Genomic DNA, 22,366 nt, shown 5'->3' on the forward strand with positions numbered 1-22,366 from the left:
ACCTGTGCATTAGAAGCTCAGACAGAAGTCTGCAGCAGACAAGAAATAAGGTCAAATGAAGCTGCTCTACGCTATCTCAACTGAGATAACTTAAATAGCAACACTAGCTAGAGTCTTCATCGTGGAATGTCCTATTCTAGTTGTGCTCCTAGTATTGAGAGTAATCTGAAATTAAGTCTTCATAGCAGCATTCGAGCAAAGCAATATCTTCAGAGCTGTATTACTGGAGACGAACATTAATATTTCAGCCTCCTGCCCTGCAGGCTGTGGAACTGTGATGCTTCATTCTGGAAGTATGTGGGTTTTTTTTCCCCTCTTCAAAATGAGCCTGGCTTTATCTCCTTCAGGATAGGTATGTCACTAGGAAGGAAACCCTCCCCTTTTCAAAGGGAGTTGTGAGATTTTAAATGAATGTTTGCTTCTTTGTGAAACAGTATTTTAACTGTTGTAGCTTGATTAAAAAAGTGTTCTAAGACTGCATAAACTTAGCTGCGTTTTTTGTCATACTAAGATCAGATTGCACTTACAAGAGTTCTATTTTGTCTCATGAAGGAAATGGGGATGTTTAATCAGCTAATGCTTCTGACATCAGATAACATTCCCTATGAGCTGGAATGCCCTTTGCAGGTCTCCAGTGTTCACTGGTACTGTACTGCAGAGCAGATGAGCAGTCACGTAGTGTTTCCTAGGTTTTGTCATTACCACAGGAAAGCGTTCTCACTGAATGTTAACTTTTTTGTGGTGAATGGTGAGCCTGTTGTAGGGGAATCTTGAGTTCTAAAGTTTAACTGCGTTACGAATTTTGTTTTATCAAAATGTAAGGTGGTGTATAAGTTACCATATATACATCTTACTGTGTCACTAAAGCAGTTCTGGTGCTGGCAGTAGAAATATAAAATGGGAAAAGCTTAGTTTAGTTCTCAAAAGTAATCTATTTTTGATATTTGCATCAAACTGCCAAAGAATACTTAATACCTGAGCTGCCACTGGTCCTCAGACTCCTGCATATCTCAACTAAAAGATGTGTTTTATGTCGTAGACAGACCTCATGGTCTAGGATTTGTCTACAGAGGGATGCTTAATGAAACTAAAAAATGATTAGTTCAGCTGCATTTGATTCAACTTAATCAAATCTCTTCTGATGGCGAGTTTAATTGTGAGTAAGTGTTCCTCGTGGAATTAATGTAGTTGAACTAATCCGTGTATCACTGAGTTGGGATCATTTTTACTGTCCCTGTGTGGGCAATCTTCAGTGAGCTGTGCCAAATGCACTGTGCATATCCACAACTTGATCTCTGAATGTATGTCGCTGCAGTGAGCGCCTCTCCCCAGCTTGTTCCGTGTGAAGGTCTGTGCTCCAGCTGTGATGTCTGTGTGGCTGTAGTCTCCGGGTACTTGTACATACTGTGTAAAACAAGTTTTTATGATTAGGGAATCAATTTATTGAATTTTATTATTGAAAGTTAAATCTGAATCTGTAAAACAAGAAAACCAATAAAAGACTATAATCTTTCTACAGCCTATGGTGATACATGAATACTTTTATAGTTCTGGCTGGGGAGCTGTAGCCTTATTCGTGTTGCTACGCTACTCTGGGAAGTAGGGAACTTTACATTTCATGCTCTTTTATACTATTCTTAAATCATTTGCTATGCTGTAAGAACTGGACAAGTTTTTTATTAACCACTCCCAATTTCTAAGAAGCTATTACGAAAGCCTTCATAATAAAAGCATTTACTGTAAATCTCTTAGTCCTGGGGACTTGCTAAATTTGTTCCTGGCTAATAAAAAGCTTCCTTCCTCTCCCTGCTCCTGAGTCAGTCCTGAGCCATGAGCTGTGCTGGACTTCTGCCATTTTTCTGGCTTGGAGCAGGGTCGAATAAGGGTGTGGAAGATACCTCTGCCATCTGAGTGATGCCTTGGGAAGCCATTGCTTAGGCAGGGTTTGGAGAAGCTCTGAGTCACAGTGGCCCTGAGCCAGCAGCACACCCCTGCTATGAACGGGAACAGGCTGGGGCTCTTCAGCCTGGAGAAGAGAAGGCTTGGGAGGGATCTAGCAATGTGATCTAGCAACGTGGTGGGGGTGGGTGGGGGAATAAGCACAGCTTAGCAGCAGGCTGAGGCAATAGGCACAAACTGACTGCAGGAGAATCCATCTAAACATCAGGAAAAATCTTTTACTGTGAAGGTTGTCAAATGCTAAAGCTGGTTGTGCAGAGAAATTGCAGGGTCTCCATCCTTCAAGAATGACACAGGAGTGATCCCTCAGTGTGTGGCACTTCCATGTTCACTTGTATTGCTCATTGTTTAATCTGGAGGAAAGTGATACGTGATACAGGAAACAATTGAGACTGGACTGCTTGGAACAGTGCAAGAGCATGCTGGCTGCTGATAGTGGTAAGTTTTCAGTAAGTTGCAAATTAACACTTCGGTTCTCTGTCAGCAGCTGGGGTTTTGAAACCATTCTTTACTCTTTTGTTATTTCACGATGGAGATTTTTCTGTTGCCTCTTCACATATCCTTCATTTTTCCCCCTTTCCAGTGATACTGGCATGGTGTTTCTCAGATACGCAAGCTCCTGATAAGAAAACTATAATGTTATTGAAGTGTATTTGGTATGCCTTAGATACAAAAAAATACTTTACCAGTGGGCAGTGAATGCAGAGAGAGTTGTATGGCTTTTTATCACGTTGGCTACAACATGGAGTTGTAGGAAGGCTTACTTTTGTGGTTACAACCTGCTCATAAAGGCAAATACTAGCTTCCAAACTGGAGCTGGCTCCAGAGCAGTGCTAACGTGGTGCTGCTGGGCTCTCCTGCCTCAGCTGGTTTTTAATAGAGTCGGTGCCAGTGGCTCTCCATCCATAATGCAGTTAATTTGTAATTTCAATACCAAGGAATATTAGAGCTGGCTGTACAGTGGAAACTTAATCCTCGCTTGCCCCAGTCGTAAATGATAGCCCACATTTACAATAACTATTACTCTCTTAAATCATTCAGGTTTCTGCATCTTTTCCTGTTCCCCTTGTGGTGATGCACAGTAGCTGATGAGGAGTTAAAGGAGGCAGATGAGGTTCTGAAATAGCTGCTCTGCAGCAGGGAGTTTGGGGAGATGTCCAATAGTAAAGTTGTTGAAGGAAATAAGCCTACAGTTCCTGAAATTGTAGTGCATTTTAGGACTTGTTATTACAAACATGCATTGACCAACTGTACAGCATGCAGGCTTTGCACCTGCTTTGCCAGCAGGGATGTGCTGCCCGTTTGGTTGAACCAAATGACCTCCCGAGGTCCCTTCTGACCTCGACCATCCCATGATACTCTGACCTCCCCTGGGTCACAGCCCCCCAGTGCTCACGGGGCACTTGCCTGGAAGGAGGTTCTCCTTGATGCTCCCGAGCATTTAGTGCAACAGCAGCAGCCTCAGCGCAGGAGCTATCAAGAAATTAGAGAATTAGGTTAGTTCTAGCTCGTGCTGTGCAAAACCTCAAAACTAGCTCTGCCATGAGGGTTACCATTTGTCCAACTTTCCCCACACCATTAATGACCAAACAGCTTGTAGCCATCTTTTAGAAGCTAAGCTGTTTTAATAAGCTCAAAACGCTAAAACAAATGAATCAAAGGATGTGCTTTAAACCTCTGCACTGCTTTTTTTTTTCCTCAGATCTGCCAAATTTAAACAGAGACTTGCAAACGTTTCCTCTGCTGTATGTTCATCTTTCTTAAATGATTCAGGATCTCACTGAATTCTATTGAATTAATCCATGGAGAGCCTTAGGATTATTCCTTAATTGCATCCAAAACAACTTTTTTAGGTGATGAATAATATTACGTGTTACACAGAAGCATGCCTCAACCTTAACTTTGAAGCACTTCACAAATTAATGTTTAATGAAACTGTTTGCCTTGAGGTTTTTGCTGCACTATCTAACTGGCTGAACGCTAGCACAAGCAGGGGCCATTTCATCTCCCGGACAAGCCTTGCTGCTTTAATGCGGCATGTGCTTTCCTGCTGTGTCAAGCCAGTTTTCAGTACTGCTCTTCTCTGTCCATGTCTCCCTGGCCTGCAAAAATACTGTGTGTCTCACTCTGCAACAGAAACGCAACAGCAGCCTCAAATGGATTGATCATTTAGAAAACCTTGTTTATGGGACTGTTTACTTGAGCTAAAAACATGGCTAGTATGACAGCTTTGTAATATAGCTCACGTGAGTGCTAGAGGTCTGGTGGCTGATAAGCAGGCCGATAACACTTGTTTCTCTTCTTGGCTGCAGGTGTTTACTGTAATTTTAGCGGAATATTTCTGAGTCAGCTATCAAAGGTAAAAGCTTCCCAGGGGACTTTGGATTCTGTGATTCTACAAAAGTTGCCTCTGCTGGTGGGGTGCCTCATAATTTTGAGAACACAAAAGTGTCTGAAAAGGGCTTTTCAGAGGGTCCTTCTCTGCCAGTGCCGGGAGAGTTGTTAATCTGATTTAATGTTTAAAGCAGAATTCCAAGCAAAATCTCTCATATTTCTATTGTGACAGAGCAGTTGTGGTGTTGGAATTGGTCAGGATCCCAGGAGGGTAAGTATCAGAGAAACAGCAGTCTCTGGTGCACAGCTAAGTTCTGTGCTGGCCCCAGTGCTGGATGGTGTGGTGGCACTGAAGGAAGCAGCATGTGACAGTGATGAGAGTGACAGGACTGCAGAAAAGCATGGAAAGACAGCTGGAGGTCACTCAGTCCAAGCTGCTGCCCAAGCTTCAAGGTCAGACCAGGTTACTCAGGGGCTGGCCTGGCTTTCCCTTTGTAGTTCTTGGGCACTTTAAAACAAGCACTTTGCATCATCAGGATGGGGAAACTCAAGCACAGAGGGGTGAGGGAGGCTGTGGTCACCCTGTGGGTCAATGGCAAAGCACGTAGGGGGTTTGGGTTTTCCAAGTCCTTTTCTAGTGCTCTGTCCCTGCCTTGTCTCACTTGTAAAGTTGAGCTGTGGTAATTCAGTGCTCAGAGCAGGCAGCTCTCAGGTGTAAAGGGAAGGCTGAGAGAGCTGGCGTTGTTCAGCCTGGAGAAGAGAAGGCTCTGGAAGATCCTGTAGTGTCCTTCTGGTACCTAAAGGGGACTTCTAAGAAAGGAAAGAGGAACAGTTTTTACCAGGGCCTGTACTGTGACAGGACAACAGGTAATGGTTTTAAACTAAAAGAGGGTAGGTTTAGATCAGAAGTAATTAGGAAATTCTTCACTCAGAGGGTGGTGAGGCCCTGGCACAGGCTGCCCAGAGAAGCTGTGGATGCCCCATCCCTGGAGGTGTTCAAGGCCAGGCTGGATGGGGCTTTGGGCAGCCTGGGCTGGTGGGAGGCATTCCTGCCCATGGCAGGGGGTTGGAACTGGGTAGGCTTTACGGTCCCTTCCAAGCCAAACCATTCTGCGATTGTTCTTTGCACTTGGAAATTGGCAGAAAGTCTGAGACAGGTTTAGTGAGAAAAAAAGGAAACCGTGAAAGGACTCGACTGCTCTAAGCGGTGGATTACAGGTACAAGTACTTATTCTCACCACCTGGTGAAGGAAGGCTTCAGAGAAGAGACCAAGCATTTTGATGTGGGCACCCTCAAATCAGGAACATTGCCTGCTTTTGGTTTTGGAGAGGAAGCGCTGAGGCTGGACTTTCACAGACTTAATTTGCAAGCGTGAATAGCTTATGTATTTTAAAGTAGTTTTGCTTGGTGGAAACACCTGTAACATCCCTCAAGCTCCATCCAGCACCCCCTGCAAGTCCCACAGACCAGCTCAGGAGCTTGCAGGTGGCTGCTCCCCTCTGCAGGTGCTGTGTGGGCTCAGCTCATTGCCTACAGGTGGCTTGGGCATCAGCCAGGATCGTGCATGGCACTAGTGATGGTGGCACTGTGTTGGCAGGATTCCCCCCAGGCTGCCTAACAGTGCCAAGAACATTTCTTGCCTCCTGGCTTTTTTTTTTATTGAAGCTCTGTATGGTTTGCATGAGCCTCTCTGTGCAGGTATATTGTGGAGACATAAAACAGCATCTATGATCATGTTCACTGGTTAGTAATTCTCTCCACGCAGCTATGTCTGACCATGTTTTATTTAACTGGCTGGCTAGGGAAAGCTCTGCCTTGAAAGCCTGCAGCTCCTCCAGCTCAAAGCAATTCAAGGCGCTTCTCCAAAGACTTTATTGGCTCAGTTCTCTGACTGCTGATGCTGAGGAAGGAGCTGGGCACAGCCTGGCTGGTCCAGCTCAGTGGAAGGCTGAGGTGAGGATGGTGTCTGCTGGGCCCTTCCCAGGTATGGCCACATCTCCCTGCCTCCACTCATTGCCTCGTCCTCACCTCTGCAAAACCCCACATCTCCTGCGTGGGCTGGAAGCCTCCACCTGGCCCTGTGCCCCTCCCTTGCTCCCAAATGACATTTTGTGGTTGTTTTGGTTTTGGATTTATTTTTCCAAATAAATTGAGAAGTTGGCTTACTTTAAAAGGGAGCTTGTGGTTCTATTCATAGCAAGTCTTTAAAATACTTGTGGCGGCAATGCTGTAAGATGAGATTTTGAGGGACTTCATTTCAATGGAAAGAGGAAAGAAAATCAATTTTCTGTTTATGCATCATCTCTAGTTTGAATTTAAAAGTGCATAAGCACGATAGTAAAAATATAAAACTTCTCATACTGGCACCAGCTCAGCTGCATTGCATATGTTGTATGTATGCAAAGTGATCTGATTAATACCACAAGGGTTGTGCAATATAACCAGCTCAGTATTACTGAGCTATTGCATCATGTTATCCCTGTATTGGGTTTACGTGGCAAGATTTTGGTAGCAGGAGGGCTGCAGGGGTGGCCTGTGAGAACAGAGCCCAGCAGCTGCCCCATGTCAGATCAGAGCCGTCTCCAGAAGGGACCCACAGCTGGCCAGAGCCAAGCCAGTGAGTCATGCTGGTTGGGCATCTGGGAAAGCAGATCCAAGAAAGGGGAAAAAAAACAACTGCTGAGCAACAGCGGCTGGGAGAGAGGAGTGAGAAAGTGTGAGAGAAGCAGCCCTGCAGCCCCCAGGTCAGTGTAGCAGGAGGGCAGGAGGTGCTCCAGGCATGCAGCAGCAGTTCCCTTGCGGCCTGTGGAGAGGTGCCTGGTGGAGCAGGCTGTCCCCCTGCAGCCCATGGGTCCCACATGGAGCAGATCTCCACGCTGCAGCTCCACCATGGGTGGAGGAGCCCCTGGTGGAGCAGGTGGATGTGGCCTGGAGGAGGCTGCGGCCCATGGAGAGCCCCTGCAGGAGCAGGCCCCGGGCTGGAGCTGCAGCCCGTGGAGAGGAGCCCACGCAGGAGCAGGGGGTCTGGGGGAGCTGCTGCCCATGGGGGACCCGTGCTGGAGCAGTTTGCTCCTGGGGGATGGTCTCAAAGTTGGATAGCAGTTGCAATTCTAGTTGCAATCAAAAATAAACACTTTCACCTTTTAAGGTGCTCTACCCTCTATGCCAACATTGGCTTTTTGCCCTGCTATGCTGTTAACTGAGAGGGCAGCGGTAAACCACAAGGGCAGAGAGTTATATATGGGATATATATATTCAGAAGAAAGGAACCATCAGCTCTGAAAAATACATACAAGCTGTGAGAAAGCTCCTTTTACATGATATTTTCAGCCCTCAGCAAGGCATCTATACATTACAGTAATGGCTGTGTTAAACTGCTTAATGCTACGTATCAGGAACAACAGAGCATCCAAGTCTCAGAATGTCTTAGATTTAATTCCTGAAGTTAATTCTTTCACATAATGCACTAAGGAGGCAATTGACAAGCGGGGGCCCATGTGAGCCCTGCTCTGACTTCAGGTTGGTGCCATGCCTCAGGCACTAGCACTGGGCCATGATGCACCAAGGCGCTGCTAACAGAGCACATCAAGCATGCTGAGCACAGATACCCCACACCACTTTTTCAGCAAACATGGTAGATAGCCAATACTGATGACGTGCCATGCTCCAAAACATGCAGTGACCACAACAGAAAAATTGTTTTGTATTGAGTTTTAGCAGCACCTTTCTTTACATGATTTCAAGATTTTCTTATTGCATTTTAAAAAGCCCTGGAAATGTAGTACAACTGTACATCTGGAGATCTTAGTTTTTTATTTTCTTTTGCCTTGCCTTAGAAAAGCATAATGCCATTTAAGCAAAGCTCACCCACTTCATGGGCTATGCCAAAACCTATCTGAGCTACCATACTCACTGCTGCACGCTGTGTTGCTGTTTATGAGCTGAGGATCTACTCACCTTTTCCAGTTTCTAGGAACTTGCCGATGTAGCCATGATCATTCGGATCAGAATTTCAAATCACCTTGGTGTTGATTCATTCCCCTTGTGTTCAGTAACAGGCCTCTGCATCTTTAGGCACCTAGCAATGCCAGGAATCTGGTCCCAGACCTTGGAACAACAAACAGAAATGGACCCGCTCCTTGCAACACTTGACTCGTTAATTGTTTGCCTGTTTCACCATCTTAAGGGCAAAATCTCCTTCACCATCAATACCTGTAGCGTATTAAACATATGTATGCAGTCAAAATAAGAAAAATGTTGTCTTGCTTTTGCATCTGGAGTTGTTTCTTCACAGTGCATCTGCAGTATTAACAGGACCAAAGCGAACTGCCTGATGGCCTCAGGCTGCCACTTTCCCCTCCAGCACCTCTCCAGGCACAGCCCATGCCCAGGGGCAATGAGCCCCATGTTCCTGGCAAGTGCTGGTGCTGCCAGACAGAAAACAGTCATTAGAGATGCCCTAGTTCTGCTTGGACAAAGTTTTGAGAAGGAAAAAAGAGGGCATGTTTGGGAAACCTGCAAGGGTAAAGTTACCGTATCCTGAAAGATCATCTCTTGCTGTGTTTGAAGAGAATGGCTCCTCCTCAAGTCTTTAGCTTTTTTGCCAGCCAATGTGGAGGGATCAATTCCACCTTCAAGTACAGCTCTGAAGTAGCTAGCAACTGGAAAGCATGGGTCACAGCTCTTACAGTAAGACATCTACCACCAGACAACACCAACTTTATCATTAACTCAGTGAAGGGGAGACATAACCTACTGTTACTCATTTTTACCATGGTACTACCAGCAGGCTCAGCTAACACACATCTCCATGGCCAGAACGTGTCATCTGACAACAGGCCCATGATGTCCTGATCTATCATCACATTATTCTGACCTTAAGTTGTTCACATTCCTACTCTTCAGGGCCTCATGTCAGCTTATTGTGATCATTACACCTCTTGAATCAGGAATCTATTGAATGTTGTCTGATCTCCCTAATCTGTACACAGTTTATTTTTATGCAGGAAATTAAAACTGCAAGAGGATTGTTATCATCCTGCACCTTCAATTTCCTCTGTATACAAGTGCTGAATAATCACTGTTGCTCTGAATTACTTAGAACAATACTTTCAAAAAAAAAAAAAAAGTTTATTTGTTTATTTTCAGAAGACTTGCCTTGTTCTCCCCATGAAGAATAGGCTGCAGTTTTATTGATGCAGAACTGCAATGTTCCTAGACAATGTAATAACATGTTCTTTAATAAATTAAATTATCAATCTAAGAAGATTACTTCTAAAGAGCCAAAGAGTAGATTGTTGCATAAAGGTGATTTTTTTTTTTTTTAGAAAATTGCTTTGAATATTGGCTTCAGAATGTTAGAGGACATCGTGTGTTGAGTGAACTTCTGGGATTTTAAGAAAGAACATTTGTGAAGAAATATGTGCTCAGGCTGAAGAAATGAATATGAACCTAGGGGGCACCAGCACCCCTCTAGAAAGAGGAAATTTTAGGATGGTTGTTGGAAACAAATTGAGCTGCAGGCACACTGAGGAAAAAAAAAAAAAAAAAAAAAAAAAAAAAAAACATTCAAAATGTCACCCTCCAGTTTAAACCTGTACCATTTTTTAATGCACACGATTCTGGCTATTCCACCTTCAGCCAGAAACAGCATGAAGCAGGGGACACAAACCTTCAGATGTGAGGCTTATGCTGCCTGGCCCAGGGGGAGCATCCGCTGCTGCCCAGGGGGGAGCGGGATCTCTGCAGAGGTGACTGCGAAGGTCACTGCGCTGCCAGGCTGACAACAGCGAAGTGGGAAGCAAAAGAAGGGAAGAATAATATCATATCGATTCCAGATCGTGTTTGAGGTTTTTTATGTCTGCTTTAGCGCAGGCTAGTGCTGAAAGTCCACCTGGGGCTGTCCTGTGGGAACAAGACATTATCTGTGTGAGCTCAATTCAATCATCTCCAGGCTTCTGCAGTCAAACTCTCCTGCGCGAGGGGATGGTGTCCTGTCCCCAGGCTATTAAAAAGAGAAGCTGGCTTCCTCTCTCTTTTATCTTTAAAGCCTCTTTTGTTGTTTGCAGGCCGATGGAAGAAAGTCACTTGCAAAGGGATGGAGCAGGTTTTGAACATCACAAGCAAGGACGACAGGAGGACATTCTGTGCTGCAGAATCTGCAAGCATGCAAAAAACCTGAAAGTTAGTAATATTAAAGAGAAAAAATATAGAAAGAGCAGGTTCAAAGCAAACAGCTCAGTTACATATTTTTTATCAACAAATGGTTGTGAGTGGGGATGGGTTTAGCAAGGTGTTAAGTTTGGAGGTAGGTCAGAAATCTAAACAAGAAAGGAATTAATTTTTTTCTGGCCACACAGAAGCTGCAGATCAAGTACCCCCACGTCCTAATAAATAAATAAATAGGAAAAAAAGGGTGCAACGTCTTTCCATGAGTAAGGCATCGTACTATTTTTTACATCAAGCGCAATGCTGAGCTGGCATCCAAAAAACCCTCACTTGCAAAAATGAGCTGCCAAGGCATACTCATGCTCTCAGGGACCCAGCCTGAAATAAATGTGATTTTTTTAAAAAAGTGCTGAGCCTCTTCCTGCAGAAACTCAGGCCTTTTGGGGACAGCCAACGACTGCTTTTCAGAATTCAGCGTAGAGCCTTGGTTGCCCTCAGTACCTAGAAGCTGCCCAGACCAACAGCAAAGATGAAACCATCAGCGTCAGGGTGCTTTGGGCAGCTCCCCTTCTCCTAGAGGCTGTAGTGAAATACAAGGAAAAAAATATTCCATAAATATGTCAAATTTCAAAGCTATGGAGAATGTGCTACAAGGTCTACAAGGAAGTCTGGGAAATGATGGATAGTCCTGTTTATAACCTTGGGGTTTTAACATGGTATATTGACACTGTCATAAAATCAAAGAGCTGCTGTGGGAATAAAGGCAGATGGAGACCTCTGCTTTGGTTAGGGATGGATACCCTGATTGTAAACAGAAAGTCAGAAATTGGGAAGTATTCTTCCCATGGAGAAAGAAAGCTGTGCAAAGCGGCCATGTGTTCCTGCTGGAAAAGCTTCTCCTGTCTCAGACCGGCTTTTACCTTTCAAAATGATGCCTTAGGAAAGCAAACAGACAGACAAACAGCTGTTGGCACTCAGGTCACTCCCTCTGCTTTTACAGCCATGCCTTGGCCCTGTGCTGGGTGGTTGGTGAGCAGCAGTTTCCTATGCCAGTTATGCAAAGATAACTAACAGTGCCGAGTCTGAGGAAGGAAAAATCAGAGAAGAAAACCCACTGAGATCTGCTGAAGGCAGAGCAAACACACGTAACTCAGGGGCTGGATACGAGCGGGGGCCAGGAGAACACCATACACACGGGTCTCTGGCTGTCCCAACCATGTCCGAGACACCCCCCTGAGCTGCCTTGGGTCTGACCCCAGGCAGCCACCCTTAGCTTCTTATTACAGCAGAACTGAGAAATCTCCCTAAGCCTATTACACACGTTTGTCTCAGAAGACCTGGCATATGGTGCTTACATGCTCTGGCCCCCGAGAGCTGGAGGAGCATCTCGAGCTGCAGCTGGTGGAGGGGGCAGCATCCAGGAGGCTTTCTGAGTATGTTGGTCAGCTGAGAGTTCTTACCACGGGGGGTGGAAACTTGTTACTCGATTGCCATTTTACCTTTAGGGACCACAGCTAAAGTTTGTGCAAGAGGTGGATGCCAGCCAGGTGTCAGATGAATCTCTTGGGGTGGAGAGTCGTAAGGAGTGGATACAGACCGGCTCCTCCAGCAGCTGCTTCCCAGGCATACTCACGCCTTCTCAAGTTGTGATAAGAGGAGGAATTTTTCATATAAAAAGTAATATTACGCTTGTCTGTTATCTGGGCTCCACCGAAATAAAATGTCGGTTTCAGCTCTGTTTGAAATTATGTTCGGAAATAGCCAGCATCCCTTCCCACTTGAACCTCTTGAATTGAGGCAACAGAGGAACAAAGCTTAAAAAACAGAGGAAACCTTGAGCACTATTTAGCAAAGACTAGCGGACAAAATTAATACCCGTGTACTTTAGGCACCTGCTCAGATTTTATTTCTCACACTGTATAATTTTGCCCCTAAGCTCTCTTTCTCACTTTCCATCTACTTTGAGTAAAAATTTGGTAGAAATGTCTCCGGGGAGTACAGCTCTGACAGATGTTCAAGTGATAAATATTTGCAGTCTGGGTAATTTGCAAAGCTTGTGTATTTTGTTGATATAGGATCTTCCTATATTTTGTATTTTTTGTGCAAATATATAACTCTGGGAAATATATTTGTCTTAATCAAAGCAAAAAATAATTAAAAGAATTGTAACGGAAACTGCTGGTATTGCTTTTGAAAGTCCCAGAAATGGGATTTCAAGTAAGGCATGCTGTTTTTCAAATTTACTTACGATATACAAACTTGATTGAAAATTTTTATATTTTAAATAACATATGGAATAGCAAGCATGTGATTTTTTAACTTTAATTTAATACAAGAACAAGCAAAGCAGAAAGGAGGAAAAATATATTTTACGTCCTGTGGATTACAGGGAACTAATAGAAGGAGAGATGAGAATTCTGGTTTTTGTGGCAAGACCTGAGTGTCAGCGTACATGTAGCAGAGAGGAGACCCCTGAGCAGAGTGGTGACAAGCCCTTCACCTGGCTGGGTGCTCCTCCTGATGCCAGGAGCTGGAGCCGGAGCCATGGCTCCATCTGGGGAGGCAGAAGAAGGCCATCCCCATCTCCCCACATCTCCCCATTGCACCCAGCAACCTGTGGCTTATTGGTGCTCTCCAGCCTGTTGAGCAACTGTGAGCCTTTGAGAAGGAAAAAGAAAACTTCTGGTTCAATTGGGAGCCTCCAATTAATTTACTTAAGGAGTTTAATCTTTCTGTGCAGCTACATGTAGGAGTGATGACTTCACCCTTTGGTAAGTATCTCAAGAAAAGGAGAAGAGTGCTCACATCCTCTCCTTTAAGCAATGTTTTGGCCAGACCTTAGCCATCCCATAGTCCTGAGGGTGCTGGGAAAATTAGAACATTTTATTAATAACATCCACAGCAAGGCTGTGCTTACAGGTCATACCCTATGCTGGGGCCACTCACATACACTTCCTTCAATGCTGAGCAAAATAGACAAAAGACAAAATTTCTGCAGGACACAGACCTACTTTTCAAATGGGTCTAGAAAGGTTGCTCCACTTTTTCTGCTCAGCTGCTCAGGCATGTTATATTTGCAGTTTGCTATACGAGAGGCCGAGCATTAAAGAAATGGTTTGTTAAACCAGGATGTGTTTTGGTGAAACTTGACCAGCTTAGCTGCTTCTGATTTGTTGTTGAAAATTAGGAAGAAGGAAAGTCTACTCCTTGTATCTTGTTAACAAAAAAGAGAGAATGGGCGTTGTGTCTCAGTTCCTGGATGAACTTGTTGTTGTGTGTCTTGTTAGGACCTAGAGCTTTCAATAGCTTCCTGACAACTTCGAGGTATGATGGTGTTTGTAAAGACCTGTTTCCCTTTTTTCTTTTTCTTCCCTTCTTTGAAAGGAAAATCTTGTGGTATAGTGTCCACACAGGTCAAATTTTTGAACATGTCCAACACTTGTTCAGTACTAGATTTTTGCACAAACACAGTTCATGAATTCTTTGCAAAAGCCTCCCATCATTTGGCCTTCAGACATAATTGCAGATATTTAACTTCTGTTTCTGCAAATACTTGACGTAAGATAACTTGATCACGTTAAATCAGAATAATATCCCCGATATAAATACTGTGTGCACCTATTGTAAATTAAATGCATTATAAGCAGGGGCTCCCATTTGCACCCTAATTTCTCCTGCAGGTCAGCCTGGTAAGTATCTGAAGTGCTCAAGTCACAGCAGTGCAAGAGATTTTTCTAGACCCAGATCAAGGTCAGCACGCTATGTGGATGAGTTTTAGTCCTCCCAGGCTGGTGAGTGGAAGCGGAGTTATTTTCTACATAAAGAAAAAAAAAAAATTACGTTGATGATACAATCGTTACCCTAGCTACTGCAACTCCTCTGGTGCCATCCCTTACATTTGAAGGAAGAATTGCTTTCTGAACTTCACCAGCAAATTGATGGTGGGCAGTAGAGAAGCCAGAGGCAGACTTCTCAGAGATGTACAGGGAAAGGGTCCGAGGTGACAGTCACAAGCTACATCAGAGAAACTTTCAACCCCGAACCAGACACCTCAGTGAGAGGGTCTCGTGCTGGAACTGGAGCCTGGGCGAGACAGGGCGTCTCCAACCCTGGAGATGTTCAACACTCAGCTGGAGCTACCTTGGGACTGCAATGCAGCTTTGGAGTTGGCTCTGGTTTGAACATGAGGTTGGATTACGTGGCCTACCGAGTAACTTAAACTTTTCTAGGATTCACTGGAATTTGGGATCCATATTTCCTTTAATTGCATTGAGGTCACCTCCTTCCCTCTAGCTTACTTGCCAATGCTGGCTGCATTTACCCTGGCCTTGGAGAAGTGGTCCAGAAGAAATAATTAATGCCGTGGCTTTGAAATCCAAACAGAAAGTTGGGTTGCTGAGTACGGGAGATCAAGGTGAAACTCCAGCCTGAAGTGTTTCGGCTTCTCCTGCAACAAAGAGAAACAGCCTGTCAGTGCTGGCCAGGCATGCTTAAATCACCCGCACCTCAGTGAATCCAAAGCACAGACAACATCCAGCAGGCTTGGAAGCACAATTAAAGATATTTATGTGTGCTTCTGCTCGGCTTGGGGAAACCTGCTCATGTCGACTGTCAGGCTCCCAGCAATGGGTTTGCAAGTACCCCACCCACCCATGGCATCACCGCCAGCAGCAAAATAATTAAAAGGGCTTCTTGCTGAAGTCTTATCTGCCTGGTAGCTGTAGCTGTATTTTTTCAAATGCCTTGCAGAAGCTTCGGTTTTCCCTGGGAAAAGGGAGGGCAAGGTGTTTTTTAAAAAATTATTTTTGTTTTTTAAGCTGGCAGCCTGGGCCCATCATTTACCCTGCAGGGGTTCCAGGGGCTGCCATCCTGCCCACAAAGCCAGGGGCTGCCAGAAACCTGCCGCGGCCATCCTCCAGCTCTCCTGGGGCCCAAGCCGGGCCCAGCAGCTTCGTCTCAGGCTGACCAGAAGGTGGAGCTCCAGGGTCTCCCCCGCAGGCAGGCAGCCGGCGTGAGGAAATGGGTTTGAGAGAGAAGGAGAGGAAGGTGCAAAACAAGAAGATACCAGTTGCAGTCACAGGAATTACATTTCCTTTAGCTGTAGTATTTTGTTCACTATGCACAAAAGACCCCCCACTCTTATTTTTCTCAGTGGTCAGAAAGCTGCCTTCCCTGGGAAAAGCAAAGCAAACAGACTAACAAACAAAAATGCTAACACACAAACAAACAAAAAACCATCAGGGAAACAAGGGGAGATTCTTGTTTTCTTGGGACTGGACCTGCCAGCAAAACTCTCCCAAATACCTTTAGAAATCTTCCAGTTGCTGCAAAAGGGTGGATAGGGGAGGCAGGCTGAACCAGCTATAAGGAAGAGAACCACGCATGGATGAGAGGTCAGTCGGAATCTGCAGAGATTAACAACTAAAGCCATCCACACCCTGAAAAAATAAATAAATAAAATAAAAGTCAATACCCATATATTGTGTGGGAAATCCATACAGCCACACCAAGATCCCTGGAGGCATGATTAGTCAAACTACAGGATACCCACGAGGAAGCTGTTGAAGTCAAAATTATTAGCATCTTTCCTTAGCAGTCATGTTCAGGTCCACCACAGAGCCTTTTAGGATAACTTTTGAAAGAAATATATGAGGCATTTCTATGTTAAGCTCTTTTGGCAAAGATAACATCTTCCATGGAAGCCAGTCAGATTTTTATATCGCATTTCAGCAGCATTGCTCTGCACTTAAACATAGACATCCCTACCCAACTGTCACAACGTTAATGTAAAGCAGCAAACATTTATTTTTTTAAGATACTGTTCTGGCATCCACATGTTATGTATATTGTTTAAGAGAATTTTTCTTTAGCTTAGCTTTTAAATAGATTAAAGCTGAGCTAATAGAAGTCAGAGTGAGTTTTTCTGCTAGAGAATATCTGAAGGCCAGCTCCTAAGAAATTTGAAAGCATTCATTTTGTAGCTGTGAAAAACACTATATATATATATAAACATAATGCCAGATTGACTGCTGTTACTGCCTGGGGTCAGTAAATTCCCAGACTGACTTCAGCCCAGTTTCCTTCCCCTTGCTAGACTGGAAGAACACAGAAGTCTTTGAGAAGTCTGCCCTGCAGGACTTCTTTCCTCCGTCTCCTTCCTCCTTTGGGATTTCCCATTATGAAAGACCGGTACACCTGCCTGTTTTCCTCCTTGGAGCCCTTTCAGACAACACTGTGGGGTGCATGAAGGTACATAAGGGCGGGTGGCAAGGACATCTGAGAGGGCTGCTGCTGTGAACTGGCATGCTGGGGAGGGGCTGCTCACCAGCTCCTGCTGGAAAACCTTCAGGCGGTGTCCTGGGCATAGGGGAGTCGAGGGCTTCTTTCTCACTTTTACTAGGACACTTCAAAGGTAGACGCCAAGAATTAAAATCCAAGCTGAGCCAAGCCACACACATACTTCTGGAAGTAGGTGAGGAAGAGAGGCTGCTTTAATGAATGGGGTGAGAGAGATGATTCTGAGCATTTAGTGTTGTTTGGGTAGAAAACACTCAAAATTGCACTTTATGCTGGAGACCTTTTTTATTTTTCTCCTTTCCTCTCTCCTCAGGAATACAAATAACTCTTTGTTATGTTTTTTAATATATACCAAATATAAACATATATGTGTATATATATTTACACTGTACTCCAGGGTCTCACTTGCCCCTCTGTTTAGAAGACGAATTAAATGAAAACAGGATTCCTGGTAATTCTGACAACTGAAACCTGAAGCCCCTCTCTTTGAAGGCCCTTTTTTTGCAGAGAGGTGTTGCATGCATTACACTATGTAAAGTCAAAGCCTTTCTATAAGTGTCTTATCTCCGCCATTAGCAGGAAAAAATCACAGCGTGGGAAACCACAGTGTACAGGAAGCCTTTCTTCTGCCCTTTCTGCTGGGTCTTGAACTCTCCAGACAATTCCCTCCTCTCCTGGTGCATTGGGATGCACATCTATAATGTCCAAAAATTGGATGTCTTTCCTTTCTAAGGTATTTTCTAAGAAAATCTCTCATTTTCTTAGGGTGGTGGGGATGGTACAGCTTCATCATTGTAAATGCTCCAGATTTCAAGAAGTTTCAAGCTCCACAATAGTCAATGAAATCTGTAGGTCTCCTGTGACACACACACATTGACTCCTACCTTTAGGTGAGATGGGAACCTTCATGGTCAAAGAGAACTGTGAGCTGTTCCCATCCTACCAGTAACTGAAGACTGGAAAAGTCTGCTTCATCTGGTCATCAGGTAAATATTTATTTCCCATAGTAGCCTTTGCTTAAAATTTGGAAAAATAAAATAAAATAAAATAAAAAAGCTTACAATATGAATCAAACCAATAACACTGTTTGTTGTTAAAAAAAAAAAAAAAAAAAAAAAAACAATTAAACAAAAAATCCAGGAACTATTTTTTCTGTATTAAGCCTTGTGTCTGTCTACAAATGTGAAGGGAAAACAAGACCATGATTCAAGCACACCATGATCCCACAGTGTGACAGATCTTTCTTTTCAGCAACATTACCTCTATAAAATTTTTTCACTGAAAATTTCTGCCAGGTCAGCTCTGCAAGAATACCTTCAGGCTCGTAATATATATCTCTATGCGGAAGAAACTAATGGGGTGAATGATACAGACGTCTGTTATTTCATTGCAAAAGGAAGAGCAGACACTGCTATTGCAGAACAAAAAGTGTCTGCTTCCCTCTGGAAGCACTCTTTTCTCAAACCTATGTGCAAAGAAAACCCAAAGTATTGCCCAAGACAACCAGGCTCTATATATCCACTACCGGTGAGCTGAGGCCCTTCTTTCCTCATCAGAAAATAAATTTTCAATGCTTCTGGAACTATTTTTAGGATGCACATTTATTATTGGCCTTTTTATAGGCATCTATTTGATGCAAAGTCAAATAAAGTCAAATCAGTTTACTTATTTTTGTAACAAATGGGCCTTGGTTGACTTTGCCATTAACCTTTTTATTCCAAAATTAGTGTTCAGATGCAAGACTTCCACTGAACTGGCTGCTGGAGGCCAATTAGTGGGAGCTGATGTAGAGATCAGTCTGCAGAAGCAGTCTGTTCCTGAGATACTGAATAAGCAGTGTGCTTTCAGGAACACTGGGCAAAGATAAACAAGACTGAGAGGAAGAAAAGTCTGAGCAGATTTTTCTCTGTTAAAAGCAGCTGCTAAAGAAAGTGTGGTGGGCAAAAAGGCAGAACAAAGACAAAATAAAGTGATATTCAGTTAATTCCTCTTTTGTAACTTACTGATAAGGGGGATAAGACATATGAATCAATTAGGACTGAAAAATTAAAAGTATCAGAATAAAGTAAATCAAACACTGACAGGTTGGAAGACCAATTAAATGAAGGAACCTTTGCCTTTGGCTGGCTGAGAGAGGATTTGTTTCAAATATGTATTAAAACACAGGCTCAGCATCCTGCCCAAGTTCAGTGGAAATGAGCCTTCCCTCACACCATGCTCCTCCCCTCCCCTCCCCTCATGCTTTGGTGAATGTCATCCAGATCAATGTTCTGGGATGCAGATATATAGATATCTCCTAACACAAAATATGACAGGCCTTGGGATTCATACTTGTGGCTGCCCTCCCCGCACAGTGGTCACGACAAGCTCTTGATACACATGTTGTGTTTGGGGACATGGAGAGTCAGGAGAACAATGCCATGGACTGACTGCCTTGTTCTCCCCCTGAAACTACTTTGAATTTCGTGTTGGTGTGTTCAACATGATAGATATCTTCCCTCCTTTTCAAAATGATGACCTATTTTTCTACTGTCACCGCGGAATACATTATCATAAACCATAGTTCTCACATTTATTGCCCTGGACTGTAGAATCATTATTTATAAGAATTATAAGGTTGTCTACATGTTTTATTTTCAGCATTAAATATGACTGAGGTTTAGAATGAGCTATTTTCCATTCCTGGCTTATTTTGTAGGCCAGAAGAACTACATGTGGGTGTCAAAATACAAGAGGCTTCACAGCATTCAGAATTAGAGCATTTCCCAAACTATTTCCAACAGTAGGCCTTGAAATGAGGTGAAATACCACTTCATATGTATTGGCTTTTTTTTTTTTTTTTTTTTTTTTTTTTTCCCCTAAAACTGTAAAATTAAAATAACATCTACTTGCAGGGAGAAATAACTTCAGGCTAGGACTTTAGGTTAGAAAAGACCCAAATAATTCAGCACAACAAGAACACTGTACTTTACAAAAGGAGTTCTGAGAACACTATTTGAAAGAATCATGGCACATATAAACTGTGCATCTTCGTGTTTCTGATGTACCCAAACCGCCTTACCTCTCTCTCTTTCACAAGGCCAAGCTCTTTTTCACTCCTTCATATCTGTTTGCCTGTCATTTGGATTCATGCTTTTCCCTTGCAGGTAGAAAAGCTCTCCCACTGACTGACCTCTAGACTAGAGAAAACTTGGCTTGGAATGTTTGCCCTTATATGCTGAAACTGATAGTAAAAGAAAACCTAAACGATGAGTCTCGCCCTCTTCTTGAGAGGAAGTTGGAAAGGAAATATCTAATGTTTTGGGTAGAATTAAAAAAAAATAAATAAGTATAGGCTCTACAAGTACAGATCTTACAGTGCTGAAGGAATAAGATCCCTCCATCGTGGATGCAAAAGGGGACTTGTGCTCCAGGTAGGGTCGGCAGCCTTGTCTTTTGCAATGTTTATAGCTTATCTGACACTCTCAATTAAGTAAAGACAAGTCTCTGAAGACAAACCTTTCATAGCTAAGCCTTAACTGCAAAGCTTGAGACCCCAGAGCTTGACTGGAGAAGTGCTGAGGACTTGCAGCTGCCAACCTGATGGGGATGAGCTGTGCTCTGGACACGGGAGCGGTGTGTATTGCTCTGAAATGTCACCTCCTACACCTCTCTGACTGAGCTCTCCAATTAATGTCGCTATGTGTCAGCCTTCCAGCAGTAAGACCTGACTATCCAGCTCTTTTTCTTTGCACCTCAGAAGGAAAGTGAACTCGCAAAATCATTGAGATCAACCACAGTGAATGATGAACCTAGTAATTTAGGCCTAATTAACAATTAACAGAGTAGTGTTTACTAAATAAGGCTGAGAGTTTCCACTTGTTCAGGCAAACAAGGCTCATCCTGTGTCCCGCGTAATGCAAGGGGGTCTGAGAGAAAGAAGGTGCCCCCAGTGGTCACCTGTCAGGCTGCTGTGATGGGTTAGGCAACTCAAGCCCACAGACCACCATTGTCCCAGAATCTCCTCCTTTCTGAAAGCTTCCCCTTGCACCCTTAGTGATTTTCTGAGGCCATTCTTGTGCCTCGTGCTCTCAGAGTTGTCACTGCTGTGCTTGGCTCTCCTTGTCCCCAGTGGTGCTGTTGGAAAAACTTCACCTTCCCTCGCTCAGTGAGAACGTGTTGAAGCAATGAGTCAAAGCTGGCCAAGAAGCTTCCCCAGCAGCCACAGAGGAGGTTTCACACAGGTGGGATGTGACAACTTTTGGGCATGCCTGTATGCACATACATATGCTGGCTAGAGAAGGTGTCAGTAGGAGGAGCTACAGGTGGGTAGGTAGGACGTAAGAGGTTTTTTTTTTTTTCTTTTTTTTTCTTTTTTTTCCCCACACCTAAAATCTATGCCTGTGAAAGAATGAGTGAAGAAAACATTTCTGGTGAATCCCCTGGAGACAAAATGTGGCCAAATTCAAATCAGCTGCTTCACAGCTGCTGCCAGGTACTTTTGTTCTTGGTTGCTGATCAGCTCAACATTATGAGCAGGTGAGAAAGGCAACGTGTCACTAATGGGCTTGGACTACAGTTTGCTTTGCTTTCACCAGTCAGCCCCATGGCTGTTTTCTGTATGTTTCAGCAGAAATCCAGGGCTACAGAAAAGTCCCAGGCTTGCTCTGCTTTTGTGAACTATGCTACCCTTATCCATCTGTGTTTTTACATTGAGATCAAGAAGGTTTTTCAAATTTCTTCTATGAGTATTTGTTTAATAAGTGTTCTCAGTTTGGTTTATCTAACCATATTTATCCTTCGAATGGATCCTGGGAATTGCAGCAGGCTAATTGTGTCTTCATCTTTCAGAAACTCCTGTTCATAGCTGTGTTCTGCGGTGGAAAATACCACTTCTAATTGTCCTTGTGTGTGTGCCATGCTTTGACAGCATGTTTTTCTGAAAGCAGACTTCTTTAGCTACAGCTAACATTAGAAGAGTAGTAAAATATGCGAAGCTCACAAATATGCTATATTTAAGAAACGTTTCAGATTTGTCTATATTGTACAAGTTCTTGAGTAAATGCAATGCATCTCTGCTAAGAGGAGTTCGTCTACTCCAAAACACAATCTGACATTTACTCTCATTTATTTTGAAATGCAAATGCATCCAGTTTATTCAGAATTCTTTTGCAGCTTTCTGTCTTATTAGCGATCATGCTGATAACTCGAATTTCTGAAATGCTGTTGCTAAGCAATGCAACTTCAGGCATGTAATGAGGCTTTCCAGTGGCTACTTGAAGATGAAGAAAATTATCTCAGCTTCACAGGTTGTTTGATCATCAACCACATTATAATGGTTGGGTGATAAATAAGTTTTCAGCTTGCCCTTATTCTCCTGCAGATAATTTATTTTTGTGTGGTAACTGAAGATCATACAGTATCAGGAAGAAAGTTGTATATTTTGGGATGCCAAAGCAGAATCAAAGAGCTCTGCATAACTTTCTATAAAAAGAACTCTTCTCACAGCTTGTTACTTTGGGAGAGCAGACAGGAGAATTGGGACCCCAAGGACGTCCCAGCGGGACCCCTCCCCACAGGAGGTGATGTGAGATGATGCAGATCCCCTGTTGGTGGGGCCTGACCAAA

The sequence above is a fragment of the Aythya marila genome, assembly GCF_965140915.1.
Source record: "Aythya marila genome assembly, chromosome: 3".
In the NCBI taxonomy this organism is placed as follows: Eukaryota; Metazoa; Chordata; class Aves; order Anseriformes; family Anatidae; genus Aythya; species Aythya marila.